This window comes from Homalodisca vitripennis, chromosome 4 (genome assembly GCF_021130785.1).
Source record: "Homalodisca vitripennis isolate AUS2020 chromosome 4, UT_GWSS_2.1, whole genome shotgun sequence".
Taxonomy (NCBI): domain Eukaryota; kingdom Metazoa; phylum Arthropoda; class Insecta; order Hemiptera; family Cicadellidae; genus Homalodisca; species Homalodisca vitripennis.
The window spans coordinates 97768694-97790427 of record NC_060210.1 but is presented as its reverse complement, the minus strand read 5'-3'; positions in this window follow the sequence as shown (position 1 = coordinate 97790427).

The following is a 21734-nucleotide window of genomic DNA, read 5'->3' as shown; positions in this document are numbered from 1 at the left end:
TTCAGGTAAATATATATAAATATATCAATATGTACAGGTACTTGTAGCACTGAAAAACGCTTTCTTTTATTTATTATTGTTTTAACTCATTTTAAAATAATTAATGAATATTATATGTCCCATTTAACAACTAATATAAAGAATTATGATTAAATAATGATTAAATATGAATGAAGTAATACCGTTTATATACAGTATGTAGTAAATTTGCATTAGTAAAAAAACATGACTGAACGTGGTATCTTAAAGTATCATATCTAAGAGTAATTTGTGCATTTTAAAGTCCAAACACATTTGGAGAAATAGATGGATATTAAAGTGTTTTTTTATACATGGAATTTCAATTTACATATTCATATAAACTGTTAATATTATAATACTTCTTAAAAACCTTGCATTTATATATAATAAGTCAAAGGTATTCAATAAATCCACGTACGAACGATAGTAAATGTAGTAATACATCAGTGCCACATATGATGAATATGTGGTAATATTTTTGGCAACAACATGTAACTGTGGTCATATATTTAGGGAAATAAAACTGTCAAGTTTACACTGAGTGCAACCTGCGTATAAAACCAACAGGTGTGTGCAGTGGAAGTGGTAGAATTCAAGTTCTAGATAAACTAACACAGTGCTACCACATATGTCAAACGGCCGGTTGTATTTTTGCCTATACAATTTAACTGTGATCGTATCTCCAGGGAAATCAAACTCTCAGGTTTACATTGAGTGCAAACTGCGTATAAAACCAACTGATGTGTGAAGTGGAAGTGGTAGAATTCAAGTTCTAGATAAACTAACACAGTGTTACCACATATGACAAACGGCCGGTTGTATTTTTTCCTATACAATGTAACTGTTGTCGTATCTCCAGGGAAATCAAACTCTCAGGTTCACACTGAGTGCAAACTGCGTATCAGACAAACAGCTGTGTGCAGTATATAGGCAGCAGAGCTTTTGTTGTAAGTCAAAAAATACAATTCTTTACATACAACTAAATTTTCGGTACTGCTTTTGACGAAATATGTAGAATGGTGGGTTCTTTAAATCCATAATCTCAGATATACCTCGACAGGTAAACTCACGTTTTAGTTATACGTAATGAAAATTATATAGTTATTAGTATATATTATCTAATGGTTCGAGCTTCGTTCACTATGTAAATCATTTGCCTCACACCAAAGTCCTGTTATTGCGTGTTATGGATCTATTAAAGTCACAAACAGCCTGAACGCTTGTTTCTATAGAGATTAATTAGATATGTATAGTAACAGTAAATAATATAACAATATTCTGGTTCTGTGGCGGAAGTGCATTTTGTGTGAAACCGAGATAATTAACTCTGTATCAAACGCTGAAAGATATTGCAGTTTCCTAGAAGACACGTATACACATGCTATTCGTTAAGCTATGGTACTAATCTATCACGTCATATTCATACTCCATAAAAAATCCGTCAAACACTTGAAATTATTATACTCAATAAGTAAATATATTAACTTTTTGGACATCTAGTTTACTTTAACTTACATAATTAAAACACCTGTAACAGATTGTGAAGTTAAAAAATACTCATGTTTTTACGATGTAGTGCTTCATAAATATGTTTTATCTGAAACTGGCCTCTATATTTTATTAATAGATTTTTATTAGGAGCATAAAAACTTACTATATAAATATAAAAGCATAATTAGCTTAGTTGAATTTAATATGCTAGGAGCGTGTCATTAAAGGCTGGAGGTTCCACGGCATAGAACTCCTGAAGTAGTTCTACTGGTTTTTGAAATCAAAACCACCAACACCAGATGACTTTTGAGAACTGGATTGTTAGAAGCCATGTAACTTCTAAAGATTATAAGCCGCTTTAGGTACTAAGGCCTCTAGAGGACTCTTCAAATGGCAAAGAACATTTAGAAGGAAACTGGCGTTGTGAGATACTGAAGTATCTAAGAGTCCTATTTGAACAAGAGGCTGTTGGATAATCTCATAAATTGGAGAATTCGTTTGTATAATCCAAATGATTTCGCAACGAAATACACTACATTGTATATTTAAACGTATATTAATAAGAAGAAAAGAGCAATTACTTTTTGTTACCAGTGGTCAAAACATTTGATATATAACATAAAATTAATATTTGTATGATCTTTATATTTGAAAAAAGACATGGAAAATTGCCTTGAAAATATAGGCCATTAAATTTCATTTATTGTAATTATTTTTCTGCGTTTGAAATTATAAGATACTAAACGCTGTGTATATGCATAAAATTCAGTCAAAATTCTCTTTTTGACCATTAAGTTAAGAAGAAAACGTATAAATTTGCAACGTATAAAGCCTGTCTTGTACCGACTAGACTTCTGAAGTCCAGGAATCCTCGCCGTGTGAAGAGATCCAAAAAAGTTTCAAAATTCAGACTACATAAGCAGAGAATGTAATTGAACTAACCACAATATTCACATTGAATCAACCCATTGATACATTACGTGTAAGAAAGAATAATACTGAAAGTTGTATATATTTCCTTTATTAAGATATTGAACAGAACGTGGGAACCATTTTCCTCTTTAGTTTACTTAAAAAATCAACTATCTCTTGAGAAAGATTGAAGAATTTGCAGTGTTTTTATATATTACGTTTATAAAATTTATATAATGTTGTATGATTAAATTGTTTACTTATTATATTATTTATTTTCACCAATACTCTTGTTTACTCAAATATAAAGAACAACATTCACCAAATTATACTTATAGCACAAGTTTATTACGTCAAGCTGTAAACCTTATAATCACAGTAATGTTGGCTATTGTTTAAGTGTGCAAAGTAATAATATAGACAAATGAGTACCTAACAGTACTAGCATGAATTTGTAGTCCTAAATATTCTTAGGTATAAACATCAAATGAAACAACCATCTTTAGTTCTAAGGAGTTTATACTGTATTGTATTGCCAAATTTTGTTGCTAAGGAATACACGAAGTAGATTCAAAATGTATCCCCACACAGTGCAATAGATTTAAGTTCAAAGTTCACTCCATATAGGCGGAAATTGAAAGCGCTTCAAGGGAAGCCCGCGTAGAAAGTAGAGTTGTAAAGGACGAGACCTCTTTGTAAAGGAGTATCTGTTGACTAGCAATTGAATATTGCTGCTGCCTCGAGGTATACCATAAGTTTAGACGCCTTGTGAAGTTCTTAAGTTTCGCATTATTATGTTTTATAGTTTTTCATTATATGTATTAACCTTAAATTAATATAGTTCCGCAAAAGTCTTGCCAATTATGAATTTGAATAAGTCAAGAAGAACAAGATTTATTCTACAAAACAGTACAGTCAACTAAGGAATATGTAATCTAATATTATAAGCTACTTGTATTTTAAGAATTCAAGTTCATAGACCTTGAAATGTTTTACAATAAAAACAATTTAATACACCTGAAATAAAAAAAGACATAAATATCTTTTTTAATTTTTCTATAAAGATATGAGGAGAAAGTGCGTTTCTTAGCAACGTCATGATTGTTTCTCTCATTACTTTATCATAAAAGCCATCTAAATAGCTTTAATTATTCCGCTTGATATTTATTTTGTGTACCATTTAAACAGATTCGTTTGTAAAATAGGGTGCCATGTCTTAAATAAATTGACTTTAAGCTAAGAGTTTATTAATGGACCAAAAACCTTAGCTCTACTAAATGTCTTATTTTGTATTAAAATGCAATCCATATATCGCAAAATCACATTCAATATTGTAGTTGCGTCTATTATTACCAAACACATGGCAACCAAGGCTGGTCCTCGTGTGGCCGGCAGATTTGGAGTACCATTCTCCTCTACTACTGTCAATCATATGGAAACTGTTAAGTGCTCTCGAGAAACTACATACGATTGGATAGACATAATCTACAAATGCACTGCATCCATGCCACTGTTCACTTGTAATTCTCAACCCTCTGATATATTACATTCAAACGGCTTCAACAGGATACAAAGCGCACGTGCCAGTAGCTGGAATTATGAACTTGAGAATACTTCTTATATAACGCGTTTATCAAAAGCCCCCCCTTCCCTATTAACTTTGTTTTGAGAAGAGATGGCGTGATTTACTTAGCGGGATTTTTATATGACCAAAGGTGGAATATTTTGAAGTAAGAAACTGTTTGATATTCACCCCAAAACGGGGTATTTGTTGGCCAATTAAAGTTTGAATTATTGGTCATTACATTTTGATCTACACTTAAATGAAACAGAATATTCAATTTATTTGTTATGTTTGTTTAAAACTAAAGTAGGCATATTTTTTAAGCTTGAAGCAAATCTAGGGACTAATAATAGAAGTTTAATAACAGAATTTTACAGATAGTGTAACACATGACAGTGAAAACTCCATATAACTCTGTTGTATATTTATATTATGCATAGTAAAAAACTAAATTTATGGTAAAATATTGTTATACTTTTTTCTATGAAATATAAACACAAATATAAATGTTAATACTCAAATTAGGATTTTTGAGTGCAAGTTAAGTTGTTTTTTTTATATATAAAGAAAGGTATCCTTTCTCTGCAATTAAAAAAAAGTTTTATTTAAATTATATTTTCGACATTCTGTTGAAGAATGTTGCTTGTAAAAAAAGCAAAATACTTCGTAAAACTTCAAGTTACAGTACATAAGGAATTAGCGTAGCTGTGAATTTAAACATTGTCCCAGCAACAAGTCACTTTGTCACGTGTCTCCTACTCCTTCGGAAGATTTACTGCAGATGTCTGTATACATTATTTCACACTCTCACTGCATATTTTGAAATGGATATCGTTCGTGAGAAACATTTTTCTTAGTTTTAACATTCTCACGAATTCATAGTTCATAACCAAATCGTAAAAACAAATACATTTGATGTACTTTGGAGAGTTTCCACTAGATGTCTTTGATGTAAAAAATAATATCTAGGCGCCTGTGTGTCTGTGTATTTTACAAATTAAATTGTTACCATTTTCGCCAGAATCGTGCCACACATAAATGTACAGGGGAGAGGTATAAGAAAGAGTTAAATGACTATGCTAAGTTGTAAGTCAGTTTGTATGACATAAAGAAGAATGTTGGTAAAACATTTAAAACCCACTATAAAGGAATGTATTTATAGTATATACTTATATATTAGAAACAATTTAAAACAAATGATTTTTCGTGTCTTTTACAATAAACTAATAATAATAAAATTTCAATTTATAATTTGTTAAATGTATTGTTCATTTTTAGATATCTGAAAGGGAGTATTGGAGCGGACTTTTAATACCGCGTCTACAGAGAACAAATACGCAAATGACGAGAGCCGTGCACGTTTCCAACAAACAATGACAGTTAGAATTTGCCTTTCATACAGTGAGTCCTTTCGTACAGCAGTAACTTATGTGAATGTGCTGCTACTGTACATGTGATGCAGAGTTTTCGTTCCGCAAATGACAATAACAATAGGCATCTCCAGTTATTCGAAAAATCTATTTAATATTCAACATAAAATCTTATTTTGTATTTTAAAGCATTTTTAGAAATAAAAGTAATATTATTAAATTTTACTATATTGTATGTTTCGTGGTGTGTGCTTGTGTACGTATAAGCCTCTGTGTCGATATAGTTGAATACAAATGGGAACAAGTTTAACACACAGACGCGTTTACCTATAAAGACACTTACAGGTAAATATGTAGTTACTTTCTTTCTTTAAATAAAGGAACAATACTTCGTAGATATTAAGACATTACATATCTAAATGATTAAGTAACTGTGTTATGAGTTATGTGACATACTTATTGTGGAAGAAAAGAATATACATGTTATTTTTTACAGTTAAATTTCCTTGTGTACTCGTATATGAATTCCTGTGGATGTCATATACATAGTTTGTGTAATCAGTCTAACTTCCATAAACAGCTATATATATATATATATATATATATATATATATATATATATATATATATATATCCCTGTTAGCAAGGACAGATTTCTGAAAATTGCACATCAATTAATTCACGTGTGGCTATAATTAATTAAAAACATGTTTACGTTGATTTACGAATTGACGAGTATGAAAAATGACTCTCCACATATCCGAGTATCAATCCGACGACACCTGAAGTTTTAACGAATATTACATTTATAGACGTTTGCTTGGACGTTTTATTATTAAATAACATGGTCAAGTTTGGGTTAATCTAACCACAGGGATGATAAATAACATCAGTTAACCCGCAAAAATACACTAACAAGACACCGAGATGCGCGTGTTGGAGGTTTTCATAAACATCCATTCCCCTAACAAGTTAAATAAAAACCGACACTTATTATTGGTTTCTTACGCCAGAGGAATTCATTGTCCGACAGCTTCTTTGATCTCAATAGCACCTCCCTGCACAATGAAAATTCAAACTCAATTCGTACCATGTCCGATCTGACGAAAAATTTTCCAGTTATCCAAGGATATACAGGTTTGATAATAAGTTTGAGATCTTCATATAACAGCTTTTGGGCTAAGTGTAGAGACCTGTAGACGGATGCACGTAGTGGGAGTCGAGATAGTCGGTGGCGTTCAGCCTTAGTATCCGCATCTCTCTCTCTCTCTCTCTCTCTCTCTCTCTCTCTCTCTCTCTCTCTCTCTCTCTCCTCTCTCTCTCTCTCTCTCTCCTCTCTCTCTCTCTCTCTCTCTCTCTCTCTCTCTCTCTCTCTCTCTCTCTCTCTCTCTCTCTCTCTCTCTCCCCTCCCTCTCACCTAAAGAGGGGTTTTCCGTACGTGAGGTGGAACTCTACGAGTGCATGGCATGCTGCCCGTGTCGCATTGACTGTTGCAGCACTATGGAACATTCTTAAGGCATAGATGTAAAGTATTTCGCAGAGGTAGTCGTTGTGGGTATCCCAACGAAGTTCTTGGTTCAGGATTATTACAAGGTGTTTGTATCACTCAGCAGCTTCAATGACTTAAGGACAGCTGATGCTATTCTTGAATTTTCAAAATAATAACTGTTAATTTTTGATCTCATAAAAAATCAGGTCATTGTTGACGAAGTATTAATTGACTTTGCTGATAGAAATAAAGTTGCTTATATCTAGAGGTTCCAGTTTTTTGTTACTAGTAAAGAGTACCGAATCACAGCAAACATGACGATGTGGCCGAAGGAGTCATGCATGTGGGTTGATCTGCTGAACTTAGTGCGAACATGACAGGGCCCAACACACAACCCTGGGAAACCTCTCTAGATAAACTTAACAGTTCTGATCTGACTACGCTAGTTAATTTCTTGATCTCGAGTAGCTGGCACTTGTCACAGAGATAAGACACAAAACATGCAAGAGCTGACTCATCCACAAGAAAAGATCAAAGTTTTTCTACGATGAGTTGGTGGTCGAGGCACAAAAATGCCTTGCTGATATCAGGAAGGCTGTGCTAACAGTGGCTCCAGATTCTAGGCTATCAAGGATGTATTTTACTATGTCCGTGACTGAGGGATTGTGGACCTAGAAAGTATACAGCCATGTTGTCTCCTTGGTAAAAGATTCTTCTAATGTAGATGTTTATGGCGGCGAGCAGAACACACTTTTTCTAGTACCTTAGAAAAGGTGGGGACAAAAGATATAGGTCAATAATTCCCCATTAATTGTTCCTTTTTTATAGAGAGGATAAACCTTAGTGGTATTCATATTTCCAGGAAAGAGCGCCTGAGTCAAGTATTTGTTTATAATCGGTTAATAGTGTACACAGTTATTCTTCACAAAAGCATGAGATATAGCTTGATATAGCATTATCCAAGAGCAGACTTCATGCGCGCACCTCATGTGAAGTCATAAGGTGGTTTTGGTTGTTTTCTGGGTTCCAATAATTTACAACTATCCTTTAAATATTGCAGTTGCATATATATATATATATATATATATATATATGTGTTTGTGTGTGTGTGTGTGTGTGTGTGTGTGTGTGTGTGTGTGTGTGTGTTGTGTGTGTGTGTGTGTGTGTGTGTGTGTGTGTGTGTGTTAGGGGAATGGATGTTTATAAAAACCTCCAACACGCGCATCTCGGTGTCTTGTTAGTGTATTTTTGCGGGTTAACTGATGTTATTTATCATCCCTGTGGTTAGGTTAACCCAAACTTGACCATGTTATTTAATAATAGAACGTCCAAGCAAACGTCTATAAATGTAATATTCGTTAAAATTTCAGGTGTCGTCGGAATGATACTCGGATATGTGGAGAGTCATTTTTCATACTCGTCAATTTATAAATCAACGTGAACATGTTTTTAATTAATTAGAGCCACACGTGAATTAATCGATGTGCAATTTTCAGAAATATGTCCTTGCTAACAGGGATGCTCACGAAACTCTGATTTCAGAAGAAACATCACAAATCACACTTCCGAATGAATTGACGTTCTATTACACCGGAGTCTAAAGTCAGATGTGATGGCCCCGGGGAAATGAGCAGAAATACCCAACTTTCTATAAACCAGTTGTCTGCGCGTACAACTCCAGAGCAATGTTCACTGTTTAAATAAAAACCCGTAAAGACCGAGAGAGGACGCAATGTATGACCCTTTGATGACGGATGTTAGAGAATCCCTAGGGAACTACAGGATACACCTGTATGTATCAAGCTCTTTTATATGGGAATATTTATGTTTTTTTTATACGATTATTATTATTTTTTGTGGTGTATAAAATCCCTTCCGCTATAAAAGTTTAGATAGCATTTGTGGTTCTCATGTAGTGGTATACAATGTATGTATGTATATATACTATCGGACAATGAAGCAAACCCAATCAAGGCGTTGGAAATGTATTTCATTCGAACCAAAAGTGTTAATCCACGTGAAAAGCCTAAAATAGTTTCAATTCGCAGCTATTATTACGACGCTTAGCATCTAAAGCTCTTAACCATAAACAATATGCATTATTTAACTTAAATATGCCGACTTTCTTATCAAACTTACGTGGAGACTCAACATTTAGTACACTGTAAGTGCATTAACTGAGAGGATTCGACTTTAGATTCCCTCACACTGGCCTATATTTTGTCAATTGTTACTGATATCGATTGTTTACTGATTTTTACTGGAAATATTCAATCAAATATTCTGACATTTATCAAAGGCATTTAAACTATTTCACAACGAACTATAAAAACTGTTTCACTTCTCATTCATGAACCCAAATAGTAGCTTTTAAACTTGGATCAGGAGATTGAATATTTTTCAGTGACTATGTTTTATTTTATAAGGGTTTAGAATGTTATTTAAATAAAATATATCTTTGGTGTCCCTGTCTTTCAGAGGCTAATGTTTGTGAAGCCGCGTGTAACTGCAAAATGAAAAGGTTAAAAAGTTTTGTAAATAAGATTTTGTTGTCTCGATATTTTAAACTAAATCATACCACTATAATGGATAGACCTGGATGTAATTTTGCATGTATATTACTTTGATATAAGAATAAACGTAGTGAAACATTTATTCCTAAGTAACATAAACAAATGAAAGTAACTGAAATGAAATATATTTACTGTAAATATAGACATTATATTTTATTTTGACAGTTTTTCAGTATATAACTGGTTGGCGGAAAACATTATATTAAATTTCAAACAAACTTACTGGGTGCAATATAAAATAATTAAAATTAGCAATGCTAGTATAATTAGTTTACAAATATTTTATATTTGCCTAGTGAAGAATCTTTTCTATTTCTCCTTAAAACGACCTTTAAGGAATATAGGGGATTAGTGTACATCCTTCGTCTATGAAATCATAAACTACTTCCATACTCATTCCTAGGGAAGGAGGCTTTTGATCACGGCAAATTCTAGAGACACCTAATTCTGGTACAGCAGCTTCCCGCTCACATGCAGGGGTACGTGTCTCATGGCCTTGTGAATCACGCAGTTCGTCATTATGATGCACATAACTTATATCATATGGAATCATATATATCGTTCACCTCTAAAAGTTACACGTAATCTAAGCGCTTCAGGCAGGAAATAAAGCATAGAGCCGAGTTTCGAATTTTTATATTCTTTGAGAGTTCTCTCTTGAAATACTGTTTCTCTAAGTTTAATATTAGTAAGAAAATCAAATGCATGACGTTTATCATATCAGATCTGGGTCACAAATTTCAGAATATAAACAGACCCCTTACCCTGAGGAAAAATCGCGCTCGGATCTTAACACGACCCGGAGAAATTTTATCATGTTGCATACCTCCAAACTCTCACCATCGAGAATATCATTAACTCCTCTGTAAATTTGGGTCTGAAATTTACAAGTTTGGGTACTACATGAAGGACATTGAACTTGTCTATGTTAAGTTTAAGCTCATTTTCAGCATTGATTTCTCTTCGATGTATGTGTTACTACACTCGAATTATTCTTAATTAAAGCCAATCAATTGGGTTCTCATTTCAGTCACATAATCAAAATTTTTAATTCATAAAGTCGAATACTTGTAAATAGTCCTGCATTACTAATTTCCAATATCTTCTCACTAGCATCATGCAGGTCGCAAAATAAATTCCACAACAAATGCTCTTACTGTGAATCTTTCTAGGCCTAGATTATATCCGTACTAATATATATTTTTTTATCATTATATCGTTGCATTTTGCCTATAACAATATGTTCATTATGTCATAGGCGTGAAGACGGTACGCAGCTGATGAACATTAAAATGCGGTGCATTTTTTGTAATGTAGCATATAATCTTTACTTTCCAAAGAAGAACTTTCCTTCCGACAATAATTTATTAATAAGCTGTTTTAAGATTCCTAATGAATTCAGAATCACAGCCCTTATCTATATAATAGGTTTTCACTACCATCTGGTATGTTTTTATGTAATTGGTAGCTGATTTCGAATTAATTAATAACGTTTATTCCAGCTGTTTATATGTACATATATACAATGTTTCTTAAATGAAATAGCTATTATTATATATACAGCAGCTTATATACATAGATAACAATATAGGTGGAGTTGATAACATTATATATGTGTGTGTCAGAAAAGTGTAACTCATAGCACAATAAAAATACTGGAAAGCCTACATAGCCAATCTGCCTGTGCGTAGGCCTAGTTGCATCTAGCCGACAACATAAAACTTAAATAATACGCTGGATATGTTAGTAATAGAGTAGGAATAAGGTAAAAAAGATAAATGGATATATTTCTATTGCTTCTTGAATTTACTGTGTCAATTATTTTTTTATTCAAGCGATAGAAAAACAAATGAAAGAAATGGTATGTGTGGCTGAACTGAATAATCAATTTCTGGAGGAGTGAGAAAAACGCAACCACTCACTCACTAGCGAGTGGTCTCTAGAAGTCACTTTTCTTTCAAGACAGTACAGAAAAACTAAAGACATATTTAGTGTAATTTCTTCCATTATATTTAAGATAGTCTATAACGCATGGATTTATGTCATATGCACCATCCATTCTCATAAAATACTAACAGTTTCATAAATGACTGCTGGCAGTGACACCAGCGGTGTCTTTAATTAATTATATTGCATTCTATTCTTTCAAGAGCCGGTGTAAAAAGTTTACTTCTTTAAAAATCTTTTATGTCCAATCTAAATTTTTACGCAGAACATATCTGGCTCAAAATTTAATTTCAACAATCTTAGATTAATACTCTTCATAGACAGCACATGACGTTCTTAGACAAACCTATGTTTATTTCAAGCAATAAATCATTTGTGTTTTCGTTTAGTATTACTTTGGAGTAACAGTACATACAATATGCCATCATAACAACCTTAAAAATAAACACCCGAATAAGTTACCCTCATTTAAAAATATTGTTAAATAGGTTCTTTATAAATATATTTTATTTTATTTCTTAAAAAAACATTTTGACAACTTTTTTATACACAGATCACTGAGGAGTTTTTCTATTTCTATGACCTTTAAATGATTTTACATGACTCGACGTTTTGTTGTGTTGGCTGTTGTTAATAATCCAATGGCCTTTTAATATTATAATTAGAAATTTAAATAATATTGTTTAGTTGTACGAATGAAGTATGATTTCTACAAATCAGAGATGTGGTTGTATCTGACTTTATGTGTCTCACGATTATTGCTAATAATATATTGGTATATTCTTTACTATCTAGACAGATTTACAGTTTGTATCACAACTGTTTTTATGCTTCTTTCTGTCCACATCGACAGTAATTGCAATCATACCTTGGACTCAAACCCAGTTAACATTTCCTTCTAGCCACCGATTGTATTCTTGTAATGTTATTAATATTTTGCCTTTCCTACCAATAATTACTCCTCCGTCCACCCAGTAAAAACTTACGTCTCTACAAGGAAAAGCACGGTGATCATCACTTGTTTCATTTCTAAGTTACTCACTTGACATGTTTAAATTAGAAATATATTTCCCACAAATGATATAACTAAATACAAATTCACAACTAACAAAAAGTGTTATGAAAATGAAATTCTATCATCTTTATTTATAGATTTATATAACTTTTTTTTATTTTACCTTCGTCGAAATAGGTGATTTCACACATAGACAAAGTAAAATTACTGATTTAGGGATGAAATGGTGTTTTTTATAATAAATGTTTTATTCAGTATTACAAATATTTTTTAATATTTTTAAATTAGTATGACATTAAAGTTTTACCTCAATTTTAGCTTATTTTAACATTAATGTTCACATTACGGAATGAAACTTAAACAATACAAATTTCTTATTAAACGTCACTCAATATATGCTATAAATCTGACCTTTTTATCGATATTTAGAATCGACTGTTTTGATTTCATATTTTGGAATTGGAGTCCCATCTTATAAAGAAAACAGTTAAATAGAATTCAGAAAATGTAATATTTTAAGAACTTTGTTAACGCTGTATTGGTATTAATAATTTTATTGTCTACTAATCTAATTGGGCACGTAATTTATACAGCGGTACTGTTACTACATGAAATATCCCAAACCTTTATCACCTCTAAAAGTATATTAGATAAATGTATTTCTGAGTACGAAAGTATTTGGATATATAATGGTTTGTAATGTAATATTATTATTCTACTAATATTGACACATAATTACAAAATTTACGGACTACAGTATTATCCATTCGGTACCTATAATTACGATTAGAAGAACTTTTTATATTTTTTATCAACAAATTTTTATCTCTTATGAAGGCATGAGTAAGTTTAGAAAAATATAAACGCAATATACTCAAACACTTAAATTGTTTATTTTACAGTTAATCTGTTACCATAACCTCGTTGGAAATAATTCATTAATATTTGTTTAAATATTTGTTTAAATATTTGTTTTTATGTAATACATACAACTCTTACGTCTATGATATAGCATTGTACAAACCTCTGACTATCTGTCTTGCGCCAATCTGTGAAATGGCTGTGATAGACCTAAATCGCATCGTATTTGTCTTAATAGTGTATTACGGTGCCTGGATGGTAAAGTTGTTCATATTTGGGATTCCTTGAATATATTTTTAGGATTTTCGCTTGATAAAATAATTGTACTGCATACATTTATTTTATCAATTAGATTACATTGTATAATAATACAGAGCAAACAAGATTAAAAAATACGTATTATCAAAACCAGTCATCGCAAATAGAGTTGATGAAGAATAGCCCCGCCTTAAGGGCTGTGAATGCGCGTGCGAAAGCGCCTGGATATACGAGGCTATGAATAGTTCAGTAGTCATTGGCGTAGGTCTGGCCGGATGGACTAAGTTCACAGTGAACTTTTCCCATTTAAGTCATTAGGTACTTTAGTCCACGTGACCTTGTTTACTTATATTATGGGTTAAATTAAGTTTTAAATTTTGTTGTCCTTTAACTGTATTATATAGTGTACTTTTCGTTTAAGTTGTGATTAGAAATATAAAGTTTAAACTGACACTTGTAACGAGATAGTAACAAGCATGCTTTATTTCTTTACAATAACTAAGTATATAAAATATTGTACAAGCATGTGTGCGCGCGCACTCGTGTATGGGTGTGTTTTATCGAAGTCAATGTAGAGTGAAATACGCATGAAAAACACCCTGTGCTCAAAAACCTTAGTGATTGCTGTTTGCATGACGAAACTCAGCAGAATTATATAAGGCTGGAAAGTTAACCCGTAACCATCGTGCATAGTTAGGTCATTTCAATAAACCCATGAAATAGTTTTCTCGCATATGTGGGTATTAACTAAGATAGCTTAGCTAATTTTATACTTCTTATTATTCCTAACACAAGCTCTGTCATATTACTTTTATCACTAAAGTGGTGGTCAGATTCCATTTCATTCCATGTAGAGTTTAAACATTGTCTTAAATCTTTTCATACTGGAAACTTTTGTTAGGGTTAAATTCTTCTTGAATCTTCGTATGAAATTCTGGCCGTCTTATTTTTGGGGCATTTTTTTAACTTGGATGAGTATTTACGTAATCACAGAAATCTATATCGGTGTTAATAATATATTTAATTATTGTAAAAGTAAATGAATTGAAATGTATAAACAATGTTTACATATAACCGTTAATTAAATTAGATATACTCTTCTAATTAATATCTCATAATATTAGAGACCAAGGTGAAATTTTGTTATCACTTCAATTTTACAAACCCACAATAACTCAAGTAAAGTGTAATAAGTTATGAAAATTACTTAATGATACTCAATAATGCTCATATTTATAAAATTTATAATGAAAACGAAATTACAAAAATTCGCATGATATAAGTAAATGTACTTTATTATAAAGTAGTCTAACACTCAAGCTTTAATTTCAACCAGAAATGTATTTTAAAGATAAATTACTTCCCCACTTCAAATAATGTTTGGCCATTTAACATGCGTAACTGTCTCGTAATTGCAGGATATAATGTGTAGGTGCTTAGAAAACTTGTATCTTTTATCTTTTAATTTTATTTTGTTCCTGTTTAAATTTGTAAATCTGAACCACTCTCGAATCCAACTGAAGACACAAATAAAGTTTTATTACAATCGGTCTAGACGTGTAGGAGCAGTTCACATACCACGCACATAATAATTACATATATGAAGACGTTATATCATTTACCTAAGAACTTATTATTTAAGAAAGTTTATAAACACAGAACATAGGCTAGTAAAATAATTCAGAGGAAAGCGTCAATTAAAATAAACAACACCAACTAACATTTACAGTTTATACCATTACCGAACTTTAACAAATGACTGAATTAACCTATTATAATAATAATTACACAGCAAAACATAATACTATTGTTTAAATAAAAAAAAATATTTACAACAAAGAGTAAAATAATAAAGGCGATATATCTTCACTTCCTGGTAATGCTTCGCCCCACATTTCTCAGGTATTATAATTGATACATGCAACAGCACAGTACATATATAAGAACAGTATATATATATATATATATATATATATAATATATATATATATACTCTTCGAAGTACTTTATAGTGTACACAAAACAGAATCAAAAATTCAGTGCTCATGTTTAATTTTCGAGTTGACACAACCCTTCTTCAGAACACACTGAATTAAAACATAATAAACAGAACTCAAACCAAAAACAAAAGACATAACCAAAATAAAATTTTAACAAATAAATACCATAAACAACAAGATCCCAATCAGCTGTATGTAGAATATTTGTAAATGTTTACATAGAACTAAAATTTTTTTGTCATAAAAAGGAAAAGAGAATCATCTTAGGTTCAAACCCATCTGGTTGCCTTGATTTTAAAATTAATTGATGTGCGATTTCAACATTTCTTAAATTTATCAGATTGGTATTTTGGTTGGGGGTTTGGCTCTAAATGGTAAATTCCTTTTAGGCTGAAGCAATTTTCTAATTTATTTTGATTGTGTTGAATCGCATGAGCAGATAATGGTCTCTCATAATTTTGATGAGCAACATCAAATCGATGATTGGTCATTCTCACTCTTAATGGAGTGATGGTTTTTCCAATATAGTCTTTGGGACAGAATTTACAGGTTAGTTGATAAATTATGTTTTTTGTAGTGCAATCAAATGTTACCTTTAATAGGATATTCTTTTTCAGTTGTGCCTACTTTTAAACGATTTAGAATTTATTAACATCTTACAAATGCCGCATCTTGGCTTGTTACAAGGATTGCACACATTACATTTGATTGTTATTACTTTTTGTATTGCCTTCATACTTTAATTTCGGTCTAGAGAGAATGTTTTTGTAAATTTGGAGGTTTTTTTAAAAATTACTTTGGGGGGCTTAGAAAATAAATTTCTAGTTTCAGGGGAAGATTCCAAAATAGGAAAAGAAACCTTTAGAATTTTGTTGATTTTATGAAGGCCAGGAAAATATTGGGTGATAAATTTAGGATCATTAGGATTAAATAGCACTAGAAATATTTTTAGGTGCTCTGATTTGTCTATCAACAAGATTTTTTTGGATACCCCCCTTTCAAAAAGTACATGGGACAGTCTGTTTATGTAGTTATGGAAGTCAGATTGATTGCTACAAAGATTTTTTGCTCTTATTTGATAAACTCTTGGGTATAGATTTTTTAATGTGAACTGGATGGCAGCTGGTGAAATGCAAATATTGCATTTTGTTACTGTCTTTTGACATGAATTTTTGTTTTTCAAATTGTGATTTTCAATAAATACATCAGTATCCAAGAATGTTACTGAATCTGGTGAGATATAGACCATGTAAATGTTAAAATGCTAAATTTATTGAGGTTAAAAAGAAAGTCGTTAAGTTCTTTGATACCATGCTGCCATATTATAAAAATATCATCTATGTACCTGAACCAAATTAGAGGTTTATAATTTTGACTGGTTAAAAAATTCTTTTCCAATAGTCCCATAAAAGATTGGGCATAAGAAGGAGCCATCCGTGTGCCCATAGCAGTTCCTTTTGTTTGAAGGTAATTTTGGTCTTGAAATTTAAATTATTTAAGGTTAAGATCATGGTCATAAGTTTGAGAATGAAATTAGTACTAGGTTTGGAATCGTTTGGGCGTGAATCAAGGTAATTTTGGGCAGCGCTGAGACCATCATCTGTAGGAATATTTGTATACAAAGATTCTACATCGACAGTACACAATAAGATGTCGTCAGGCAAGGGTTGATTAATTTGAGCTAATTTAGTTAAAAAGTCATTTGTGTCCTTGATATAGGAAGGAAGTGTTCTTACAAACGGCTGCAAGATGTCGTCAACATAAGCAGATATCCTTTCCGTAGGGCATCCATAGCTGGAGATGATAGGCCTGCCAGGAGGGTGGTCTGGTAGACTTGTGTGTTTTCGGGTAAAGTGTAAAACACTGGAGTTCTAGGACATCTAGGTGTTAGTAGTTCAATGGCTTTCTGAGACAATCCCTCTTGAAGACCGTTGTTCATAAGGTAATTTTGGCTGTATATATTAACGTACAATGAGACATCTGTGACAGGGCAGATAATTGTTATAGCTGTCAGAATACGTTCTGCGTGTTCCCCATACATTTAATCGTTTATGTTATTCTGCTGGATAAACGAAACCTATACATTTTTAGTCCAGTTTTATGATTCCTTGCTAACTATTTTACCAATAAAGTTATAAAAGAGGGATGTGAACCTAAGGGTAACACTAGCTAACAGTGACTCTAATTGGGGAACAAGGTACGCACTCAGGTTTTCTGTTTCTTAGCAACCAAGAACACCTGATATTACCTCGATGACCAATAACCAACAAGAGATTACAACAAACAAAAAAGAGATTACAACTACGGGAAAATCTAATTGAACATATTTAACTATTGATAATTATATCTGTTATAATTAAATAATATAATTAATTACCAACATGGGATTAAAAGAACAGTGTATAAGAAAATAATTGTAACGTGTCTATAGTAAGGTTAACTTCTATAAACCAATTACAACTATTTTTGTTTTAGTATAAGAGCGATCAATTGAGTTCCAAACTAATAATCCTTTATTTTTAGAATGCACAAGTTTCAATGGAATTCAATAATCAATCTCAGTATAAATTAATGGTGATTTTAATAAAAATTTGAAATCAATCATACAGCAACGTCAAGCTAACTCTTTTACCTTTTAATTTATTCTCAATTATTTCGTATTAATAAACCATCAACTGTTCACATGTCCAGTCTTAAAATTAACAATCATTCAATAATTGTGTCCTTCAAGTTCTCAGTGCTAATTTTTTCAACACAAACTCAAAATAAAAATCTTCATTAAACTTCAAAATAAAATAATCTTCTTCAAATATAAAATGAAGCAAATAATAAAATAAGACTTCTTCTCAAAATAAAAATCAAACAAATTAAGGTAATATTATATTTAATATATGAACAAAGACAATTTCCAACCAGTTAAACTCAAAATTGTATCAATTTCAAACTACTTATTTTCTGTAAATGTCCTATTTACAAATTATTGAATTATCCAGAATTATCCGCTTGGCTTTGAATGTTAAATTTAGGAACTTGTTAAAATATATATAGAATCTCAGAACGTAACATAAATTTTCTTTTTTAGCAGGCTATTCCTGATTTAACCAAATTGAACAGGAAAATATCATCAAGTAATTTTCTATTTAAATTTTAAATTCTAACTTTCACAGTACCTCACACATCTGCTGAAGACTTCACCAACTAACAAAAATAATTATTATAGATCAATCAATTTAAACATTAAACTTTAAATTTAGAAAAGAACTTTAATCTCAAACTCAACCTTCCTACCGAAAAATCAATACGGCAAGAGTAGGCTATCACTTTACACGAACTTCTCTCTCTGAGCACACAGCAAAGAATCCCTGAAAACGTGGTTGAATCCACCGGAAGGATCTAGAAGTCCCTCCCACCATCTAATCAACCTAACATTGGCCAATCAAAATTGAGCAAACACAACGAGAGAGAGAGAGAGAGAGAGAGAGAGAGAGAGAGAGAGAGAGAGAAGTGCCCACAATCATAGGTTTGCATTTCAATACATTTAAGCCTAATCCATGGTTTGTGCACCACTTAACAAGGTTTTCCAAGTCAGCATTTAAATTAGTGATAGCTATGTTAATATCCTTTATACTAGTCTGCAAATACAACTGTACATCATCAGCATATATATGGATTTCACTAAATGTAATGGATTCTATTATTCTGTTAATATACAATGAAAACAACAACGCAGACAGAGTGGAACCCTGAGGTACACCGAAAAGGTTAACTTTCCAATCTGAAAACAAGCCTCCTACGGTTTTAATGCGCTGCAATCTATTGTCTAAATAGGAACTAAACCATCGAACAACATTTGAACTAAAATTATAAGACTCTAAAATAGACAAAAGAAGCTTGTGATTAACACAGTCAAATGCACGACTGAAGTCTAAAAACATTTAAATAGTTACAAGTCTCTTATCCATTGCATATCTTAAATCATCTGTAATACGAATTAAAGCAGTTTGAGTGCTGAAGTGTTTTCTATACCCTGACTGGTATTTACACAAAATATCTTTCTCATCAATGTATTCACATATTTGACTATGCACTAACTTATCTAAAACCTTTCCGAACACACACAGTATATTTATCGACCTATAGTGCTTACACTCAGAAGGGCTAAATATTTTTGGCAAAGGTAATATAACTGATTTTTTCCATTGGCTAGGATAAACTGAGTTAATTATAGAAAAATTATAAACATGGCATAAAACCTCCTTAATTTCATTAAAAATTAACTTGATAAACTTTATTTCAATTTCATCGTTTCCTACAGCATTTGAAGATATACTATTTAACATTTTAAACATTAAATCACAATTAACATCCTTAAAGCTAAATATCCCAGATGGCTCATTATACATGTTCTTATATTGTTGAACCAAATCATTACTGATTTCATTATTTATACCACAAAAAAAATCATTCAAATTATTCAAAGGTACAATTGGTTCCGTTAATCCTTTTTTCTCCTTTCCAGCTCCCTGTTTCCTAAGCACCTTCCATACATCTTTACTGGAGTTATCTTTTTGAAAGAACAATTCATAATGCCTATTTCTTGCATCTCTTAACACTGTCTTTACTCTATTTTTAAGAGTTTTATAACTTTCCCATACACCTAGGTCTTTAGTCTTAACATAACGCCTATAAATAACGTCTCTTTCTTTCATCATATTTCTAATTTCTCCCGTAATCCAAGGACACGGGTCTCTCTTTTTAGAAACATTACGCTCTATTACATATTTATTGAACAACATAGATAAATAATTTTCTAAAATAGCTACCTTATTATCAATTGAATCACTATTATATAGCTCATCCCACTTTAAACTCAAACACTCATTCTTCAAAGCATCTAGGTTTATATTTCTAAAATCTCTTATCTTAATTTTACCCTTATCAGTATTTATTTTATTTTTAACATTGAATTCTAAATATATCAAATCATGATATGATAAACCAGATACTGATATTTGTCCAAATTGTTTAACTCTATTTTCATCACTAACAATCATTAAATCTAACCAAGACTCGGTATCAGGCCTATGATAAGTCGGTTTCAATGGTAATACATTAAGATTCAAGTTACGAACTATAGCCAGTAGTTGATTTTTATCATTAAAATACCTATCAGTACACAAATCTATATTGAAATCACCTATCATGACTACGTTGCTATAAATAGGCAACAAATTTCCAATAATTTCAAAACATTCTGATATATACCCGACTTTGGGTGGACGATATACAACACACAACAGTAACGTCCAATTTAATGCTAACGATATCTCAACTACAATATATTCCGGCTTTCTACAATATACTGCTTCTGAAAAAGCAATCTTTTTATAAGTAAAACATTTTTTAATGTACAAAGCTATCCCACCCCCTTCCTTCCCTTCTCTATCGTGTCTTAAAATATTATAATCATCAATAACATAAGGAGCTGATGGCAGAACAGGTTTTAAAAATGTCTCCGTGATGGCAATAATATCAAATAAAGAATCACCAAACTTAGCAATAAAATTATCCCTATGAGCATGTAAGTTCTCTACGTTCACATGACATATCTTCAAATAATTTTTATTCTCTTTAAAAGTTTCTCTTAAATCAAAAAAACTTTTTTCATTATCATTTTGATTCATCATTTAAATACAATTATTGATGAAGAACTACCAATGTTTGCCTTACATCTCAAATAATTATCAAATTCAATATTAACATCTACTAAACTATTTATCAGCTTACCCATATACAACTGGTTAACATAGCCAACTGTTCCCTTATGTTCCACAGTTGAAACAGAAACTCTCATTCCTAGAACCAAGGAAATTTTTCCTTCAGAAATGCATATTAGCACCTTGTATAGCACAGAAAAACACATATAACTAAAACTCTCAAAACCCTTTGAAACAATGAAAACAAATACTGTTACAAAACACAAATCAGTTAAACCGATGAAATCAAAGAGAGAGAGAGAGAGAGAGAGAGAGAGAGAGAGAGAGAGAGAGAGAGAGAGAGAGAGAGAGAGAGAGAGAGAGAGAGAGAGAGAGAGAGAGAGAGAGAGAGAGAGAGAGAGAGAGCGAGAGAGAGAGAGAGAGAGAGAGAGACTAAGTTAACTTCTGTCGCGTTCCGCACAAGTTAGCCGACTCTCCGAGCATTACTTCAACATCGCCCGATCCTCCCGCTGCCAA